We start from the raw sequence: 8042 nt of genomic DNA, 5'->3' as shown, positions 1-8042 counted from the left end.
CCAATCCAAATAATGTACTGGCTAAATATACGTCACATACTATATTTGACAAACAACATGTATCACGTAGTCCGTAGAAAGAAGCCTCTATTTATCTTATAATATAGGTGATGCAAATGGCATTATTTCACATTCTCCAAACATTGCACGTGATGATTAGGTTGCATATTCTTCAAAGCGAAAAGGAGGGAAGAAATAAAAGAGAAAAAGTACAAGATAGAATGATTAAACTATATATGCCATCTAGGTCACAAATATGTATAGCACAAACTCCAAACAGTTAATTGCTGAAGATAATTTGTATTATTGAGGATTGATTAATTGGGTCTACCAAATGATATTTTTTGATCAATCAATGCTACAAATAATATATAAAGTTATCAGCTTAGTTGTCATAAGACATGATTTAAAGTGATGGTACATTTGTACGTGTTAATTAACTACATGTTCAATTGATTTGCTTCTATTTTATTAATGATGTGTGATCAATCCTTTATCCCTACGTGTATTATGTTGGTTTATTAAATTCTCACCACTTGGATGTATATTCTTCATGTTATAGCCACTTCATGAACATTCTTCTTTCTCAATCTATTGTATAATGAATTATGAACATATCATTTTATTATCACGAGAATGAAATGAGATTATTAGAGACATGTTTTGACACTTAACAAACATTCATAACGTTGCTGACAAGGAACGCTATATATAGAGTTGTAACTTATATATTATATCAAATGATTTTCATGTAAAACTTATCTCTTAAACACTACTTAATTTACTTTTATTCGATAACATGTGATTTCTTATTGTTAATTTTTGTGATATCATAAGGAAAATATCCTACCTGTTTGGTAGTAATTGTTTAATTATCCTGGTTTTCCAAATATGTATGTGATCAAAAAATTGGAAATATATTTTCGGCTATGATTTCAAAATGATTCACCCCTGCATGTAAAATAATGAAATATGATCGATTGGATTAGATTAGAATAGGGACGTTGATTTGTTAATATACAGTATTATAACATTCAATTTGTAGAATTTCATTTTTTGGAATTGTAATTTGATAGTATGGTGGATATTATAGATTCAATGTGCCTTTAGGAGATTAATTATGAAATTTATGATTACCTATTGGTTTTAAATTCTGACCTTTGGATGAACTCTATAACTCAAACTCTCATAAGTAGGATGAAGTACAATGTCTCTGGTGAGATTTGAGTGAAATATACTAATATAAGAAGTCTCACATTGTCTAAAATTAGAGTGATACGTTGGAAAGAGGCAAATATTATATATATTTGACTTAGGTTTCTTGTTATATATTGTACAAGCTAGAAACATTCCATGGATCTTGGGCCTTATATACTAGCCAGGACATGGTAGTATACCCTAAGTGCTGGTTGTAGCTTTCTAATGCTATTATCTAATAATATATTGGTAGTCACTTAACACTCCCCATAATTTAGGCGCATTTGGCCGAACTTTGTTAACAATTTTTTTTTGTTTTTCTTCCATTCCATTTATTCTTTCTTTGCGTGTGGCTAATGCTACACAACAATCGTTTCTGTTGTATCAATAATTGTTATTAGAACCAATTGGTAGACATATCTTAATGTAGATGCCAAATTCATGGTATAGAAGTTCGACAAAACTTTTAAACTTCGAATTGTGGCAAATGAGAGTGAATGATGTGTTACATGGACAAGGTAAGGCAAAGACATTTGAGAATAAACCTGATGACTTGAAGAAAAGGAAAAAATTGTGGGCTCGTGGTTGAGATCATAGTCGTGTTGGATCCAGAATATAAAAAATACATGCATTGGATTCAGACCCAGGTGGAGCATAAGACTCTAAGAAAACTGTTAGCAATATCTCTCTAGCTGTCTGAGAGGATGTTCTCATTTTAAATAAGAAATAATGTATCCTAATGGCATTTCCATGGTGTCATGGGGAAGGATGTTAAAGGCTAGTGAATCCACAAAAAGCATACAAATGCTGGTTGACTTTAATGCATGGTGTAACACAAACGTTGTCTTGGATGCATGGTGTAACACACACATTGGTAGAGAAGAAAGGTGTGACACATGCTTTTAATTGGCTCAAGGTCAATTGTATATATTCCCCTAGTTAGAAACACGCCACGGGCCTTATATATTGAGACATGGTAATATGCTATATATAAGTATTATGTATAAACTAAATATTAGAAATCAAAGAGCAAGAAAATAATGTGTATTTCTGTGGTTTAAATGCACATTAAAGTGGTCATTAATGAGGATTCTTGGGGATGTAAAATGAAAAAACTCCCCAAGTCCCACATTGCTTGGATGAGGGAAGTTGAAAGACTTTATAAGCCTTAAGTTGCAACATTGAGGTGTACTCCAAGGGGTACAATGGGTTTTGTGATTGAGTGAGGACTCACAGAAACAAAACCCCACCAAACACATGCACGCACACCACCACCACTACCTCCGTCGTCCGACCGGTCGACTCGGTTCGTGTTCGGGTTCGGGTCGGGCCCAACATTCTTTTTTTAAATGTTTTTTGGGCCATTTGGGCTTGGACCGTGTGTTGACCAAGTCAACACACGCATGTGACATGGTTGGGTGGTGATAGAGTAGTTGGAGGGGGAGATCTCGACCATTATGATAGAGTTGTTGGGTGGTAATATTTTGCACCGTTAGATATAGTCGTTTGAATTTTTGCACTGCCAGATGGGGGAGCCGCTGGAGGCCTTGGGCTATAAATAGAGGTCTCATCCCTCATTATAATTTGCACCAAATTGAAGACATTTATCTCTCAACTTTTCTTTCTCCCCCCTTATATTCTGCTGACGCCTTTCTGATAACCTTCTACCCCTTTCTTCCCGTGCCACTTGAGAATTGACACATGCAACCAAAATGAGAATTTCGAGAATTGACACTAGTAGTTGGTATTATGGGAAAAGAATTGGCACATGTAGTCAAACTGTTGGAATTCAATAATTGGTACTGGAGCCATATTGTGGGTGTATTCGAGAGGAATTCTTATAGTGCAGTAAGACATCGTATAACAGATAACTGAGCTGTTTTATCTTGGGGACGACGTGGTTGATAGTCTGCTTGCATAATTTTAGCAGTACCATAAAACGTCTTAAAGAGAGGGATCTGGTCGTGACTCAACCAGTAAGGATTATTTTGTGCCATTCAGAATTGTTGCGAGCTATGATAACAACAATTTTAAGACGTTTCTACTAGAATGACATTTGTAGATAATATTACTGGACCGAACAACTATGACCTGAACAAACCATTTCAGTTTGATGGGACAAATTTTAAACGTTGGCAACATAAGATGGAATTTTTCCTAACTATGAGAAATGTTGCCCATGTTCTAAAACCGACATCCCAATGGTCTCGGATGAGGCTGAAAAAAGGAAAGGGATAAATTGGCTATTGAAATAGCTCTCTAGAATGAAAGTGATTACTTATTTAAGAACTTCATTTTGAATGAGTTGTTTGATGATCTATATGATTACTATAGCCCATACAAGTTTTCCAAATTAATTTGGTATGCACTAGAAAAAATATGATACTAAGGAAGCTGAGACTAAAAAGTATGCTGTTAGCCGCTACCTCAAGTATCAAATGATTGATAATAAATCAGTAGAGTCTTAGTCCTATGAGATACAAAAAATTGTTCATGAGATCATTTCCGAGGGTATGTCTCTAGATGAGCAATTCCAAGTGGTTGTCATAATTGACAAATTGCCTCCTAGCTTGAAGGACTTCAAAAACCTTCTAAGGCATAAGACCAAATAAATCTCTTTAGAATCTCTGATCACACGTCTTCGTATTGAAGAAGAGGCTCGTAAGCAAGATCAGAGAGAAAAGGTGCTGATTTTCTCCAACAATAGCTCTAGAAGAAACTCTCAAGTGCGGTTCTGAAGCCTTCTAGCACTAACTTCAAGAATCTGAACTACAATGAGAATAAGGCTATGAACACGAGTTGCAACAAGAATTGGAACCCTCAGAAGGTCTAATATGCTAAGCCACCTACTAAGAATGACTTTGGCAACTTGTTTATCTACTTCAAGTGTGGGAAGTCAGGTCATATGGCACACAAGTGCAGAAATAAACCAATAGATCCTCCTCCACAAGCCAACATGGTAAATGAGCCATTTGTGGTTGTGTTATCTGAGGTCACTATGGTTGAAGGAGTTGATGGGTGGTGGGTAGATACTGGCGCATCTCGCCATGTCTACTATGATCATGCTACGTTCAAAACTTACATGGATGTTGATGACAATAATGTGTTGTTGGGTAACTCCCACACCATTATTTTTGCTGAAACTGGTGATGTGGAGCTGAAGTATACATATGGGAAGACTGTGGTTCTCAAAAATGTTATGCAGACTCCAGAGATGAGGAAGAATATGGTTTATGATTTTCTTCTTAATGAAGCTGGTTTTACCTAGACCATAAAAGCAGACTTGTATACTGTTACTAAGAATGAGGTATTTGTTGGGAAATGGACTAATGTCATGTTTAAATTAAATGTTGATGTTTCTATTAATAAAATTTATGATTCTGTTTATATGTTGTGAGATTTTAATATTTGGCATTCTAGACTTTGTCATATTAATAAACATTCAATTTCAAATTTGAGTATTCATTGGGTATGCTGTAAATAGCAAGGCGTACATGTTTTATGACCTTAACGCAAAAGTGATCATTGACTCTAACGATGCAGACTTAAATGAAATGAAATTCCCTTTTAAGTTGAGGAATAGTGGGGGCACACCAACTAGTCACATGCATGTGATTAGCAATAATGATAATAATGATGGGTTAGAAATAGAACCTAGAAGAAGTAAGAGAGCAAAGAGTACTAGATAGTATGGACCTAATTATATGGTTTATACATTGAAAGAGGATCCATCAACACTCCAAGAAGCTTTGACTTCTTTGTGGATTCTGATTTGTGGTAAGAGGCCATAAATGATGAGGTGGATTCTCTAGAGTCTAACAAGACTTGACATTTAGTCGACTTGTCTCTTAGTTGCAAACCTATTGCTTGTAAGTGTGTATTAAAAAATAAATTGAAACTTGATGACACAGTGGATAAATACAAGGCTCACCTTGTAGCCAAGGGTTTCTGGCACAGAGAAAATGTAGATTTCTTCGACACTTTTTCACCTGTTACTAGAATAACATCCATTAGAGTACTAATATCGCTTGCTGCGATACATAATTTATTAGTACATCAAATGAATTTTAAGTCTGCTTTTTTAAATGGTGATTTGGAAGAAGAAATCTATATAGAACAAACTGAAGATTTTGTAATACATGGGCAAGAAAATAAGGTTCGCAAGTTAGATAACTAGTTGTATGGTATTAAGAAAGCACATAAACAGTGGCATGAAAAGTTTAACGACTTAATGGTCTCAAATGAGTTTAAGGTGAAAGAAAGTGACAAATGCATTTATTACAAATCAGAAAATGACATTTACCCTATCATATGTCTCTATGTAGACGACCTACTCATATTTGGTTCCAACATTCATGTTGTGAATAATGTGAAATCATTGTTGTCTAACAACTTTGATATGAAAGATCTTCGGAAGGCAAGTGTAATCCTTGGTATAAAAGTTATTAGGTGAAAAGAAGGAATTTCATTCGATCAATCTCACTATGTGGAAAAGATCTGAAAGAAATATAAATACTTTGACTGTAAATCTGCTAGCACAATATATGATCCAAGTGTAAAACCTTTTAGGAGCACTAGTGAAGGTGTAAGATAAGCTGAGTATGCTAGCATCATTGGCAGCCTTCGATATGGCACTAATTGCATTAGACCCGATATTGCCTATGTTGTGAGATCATTATGTAGGTTTACCGGTAGACCTAGTATGGAGCATTGACATGCTATAGAAAGGGTAATGAGATACCTTAAGAAAATGATAAACCTTGAATTACATTACCAAAAGTTTCCATCTGTCCTAGAAGGGTCAGTGATGCTGATTGGAAAACTCTTTCAGATGATTCCAAAGCAACCAGTAGCTATATATTTAGCATAACTGGTGGGGCTGTTTCTTAGAAGTCAAAGAAACATACTATTTTGGCTAATCCACTATGGAAGCTGAAATAATAGCACTAACAACAACTAGTGAAGAAGCAAGTTGGCTGAGAAACTTGCTTGTAGAGATTCCCCTATCGGAAAACTGATCTTAGTTGTATTGACCCATTGTAATAGTACCACCGTTATTGCAAAAATTGAGAACCGTTTTTATAATAGTAAGAAATGACAAATTCATCATAAGCACAATACCACTAGAGAGTTACTCTCTATAGGAGCTGTTGGAGTGGATCATGTACGCACTGAGAATAACTTAGTAGATCCTTTGATGAAAGGACTAGCTAGAGAGAAGATCATAATACTTCTAAGAGTATAGGACTATTGCCTTAGAACGAGGATCACTCATGATGGTAACCCAACCTAACTGACTGGAGATCCCAAGAAATAGGTTCAATGGGTAATAACAAGTTGCAAAGTGATATGAGAATGAACATGCTATAAAATTATGAGAAGCGTGATTCCTACAACATTTGTAAGGATGTGTTAAACTCTTAATGAGATCTATACTCTAATTGGAGTGGAGTACCTAGGCTACAAGAGCACTCTTGATAGACTCACCTATATGAAGAAGATCTTGCTCCTGACCTTGGCACGGTTTTGATGAAGACACCAACATCACCAAAAAGAAGAAAAGGAAGATGACTTATGAAGACAAATGAAGATAAAGCTTCAAGACATTAGATTAAGTCTTTGTAAGTACTTCTATCCTAAACTCTTAAGTATATACAAGTATAATTGCTCAAACTATTTTTTAGAAAATATGAGACACTTTTAAAAGACTTAAAACATTTTTCAAAAATAGTGTGTAACAGGTTACATATGTGAGAAAAGAGTTATCCAACTGAAACTGATTTTTGAAACTGAGTAACCGATTACTCAAAGTGAGTAACCGATTACTCAAAATAATTTTTAAACATTTGTTGGACAGAGAGTTTGAGTAACCGATTACTCAATGTAAAATTCGAATTTCAAGTGGACAGAAAGTTTGAGTAACCCATTACTGAGAGCTGTTGGAAGTGTTTTTCAGATTTCAAAGTGAAAGGTGTTCACTCCAAACGAAATCTCTTCACTCCAAAAAACTCATACACTTTCAAAAACCTTCAAAGGGTGTTTGTAAACTCTATATAAAGGCTCTAAACTCTCACACAAACAACAAACACAACTTTCATACAATTTTCTCTCAAACTCTCAAAAGCTCTCACACTTTTTCTTAGAATTTATCTTTGAACTTTTTGCAACTTGTTCTTAAACTTTCAAGTTAACTTTGCAAAGTTGCTTCAAGTGTTTCAAAGACTTTTACAAAAGAACCTTATATACTTTTATATATATTCAGAGCTTGGATTGCAAGTTACATAAGTTTCATACTTGTAAAGGCAATCTGCCATAGTTGAATATTCTTCATTGTTGTAAAAGAATTCTTTCTTTCACGGGGTGTGAAGAGAAAGGGAATTGATTCACTTGGAAAAGGGGTTTTCCAATGGTATAATAATTAGGGAGTGTGTAAGGTACATAGAGATCTCGAAGTGAGATATTGTAATTACAACTCATAATTCTTAGTGGAAAAATCTCTTGTGCGGCAAGAGTACTGGATGTAACCTTCGGTGGACAGGAAGGTGAACCAGTATAAAAACTCCTTGTGTACTCTCTTCTCCTTATCTCTTTCATTTTATTTCCTATTATTTTTCTGCATATTATTCCGCTGCACTTTAACTTTGATTTTGCAGAAAAATCGGCCATTATTTTAAGACAACTAATTCACCCCCCTCTTAGTTGCACTCTGATACTTACAATTGGCACCAGAGCTATACTTGGGTAATTTACTCTCAAAGTTTGATCCTAACCAAGATGGCCGGAAGATCTTTCCTAGGAGAAGGCTCTAACATCAACCGCCCTCCAAGCTTTGTTGGAGAGTGCTA

The sequence above is a fragment of the Lupinus angustifolius genome, chromosome LG05 (assembly GCF_001865875.1).
Source record: "Lupinus angustifolius cultivar Tanjil chromosome LG05, LupAngTanjil_v1.0, whole genome shotgun sequence".
NCBI lineage: Eukaryota > Viridiplantae > Streptophyta > Magnoliopsida > Fabales > Fabaceae > Lupinus > Lupinus angustifolius.
This window is presented reverse-complemented; position numbering follows the sequence as displayed.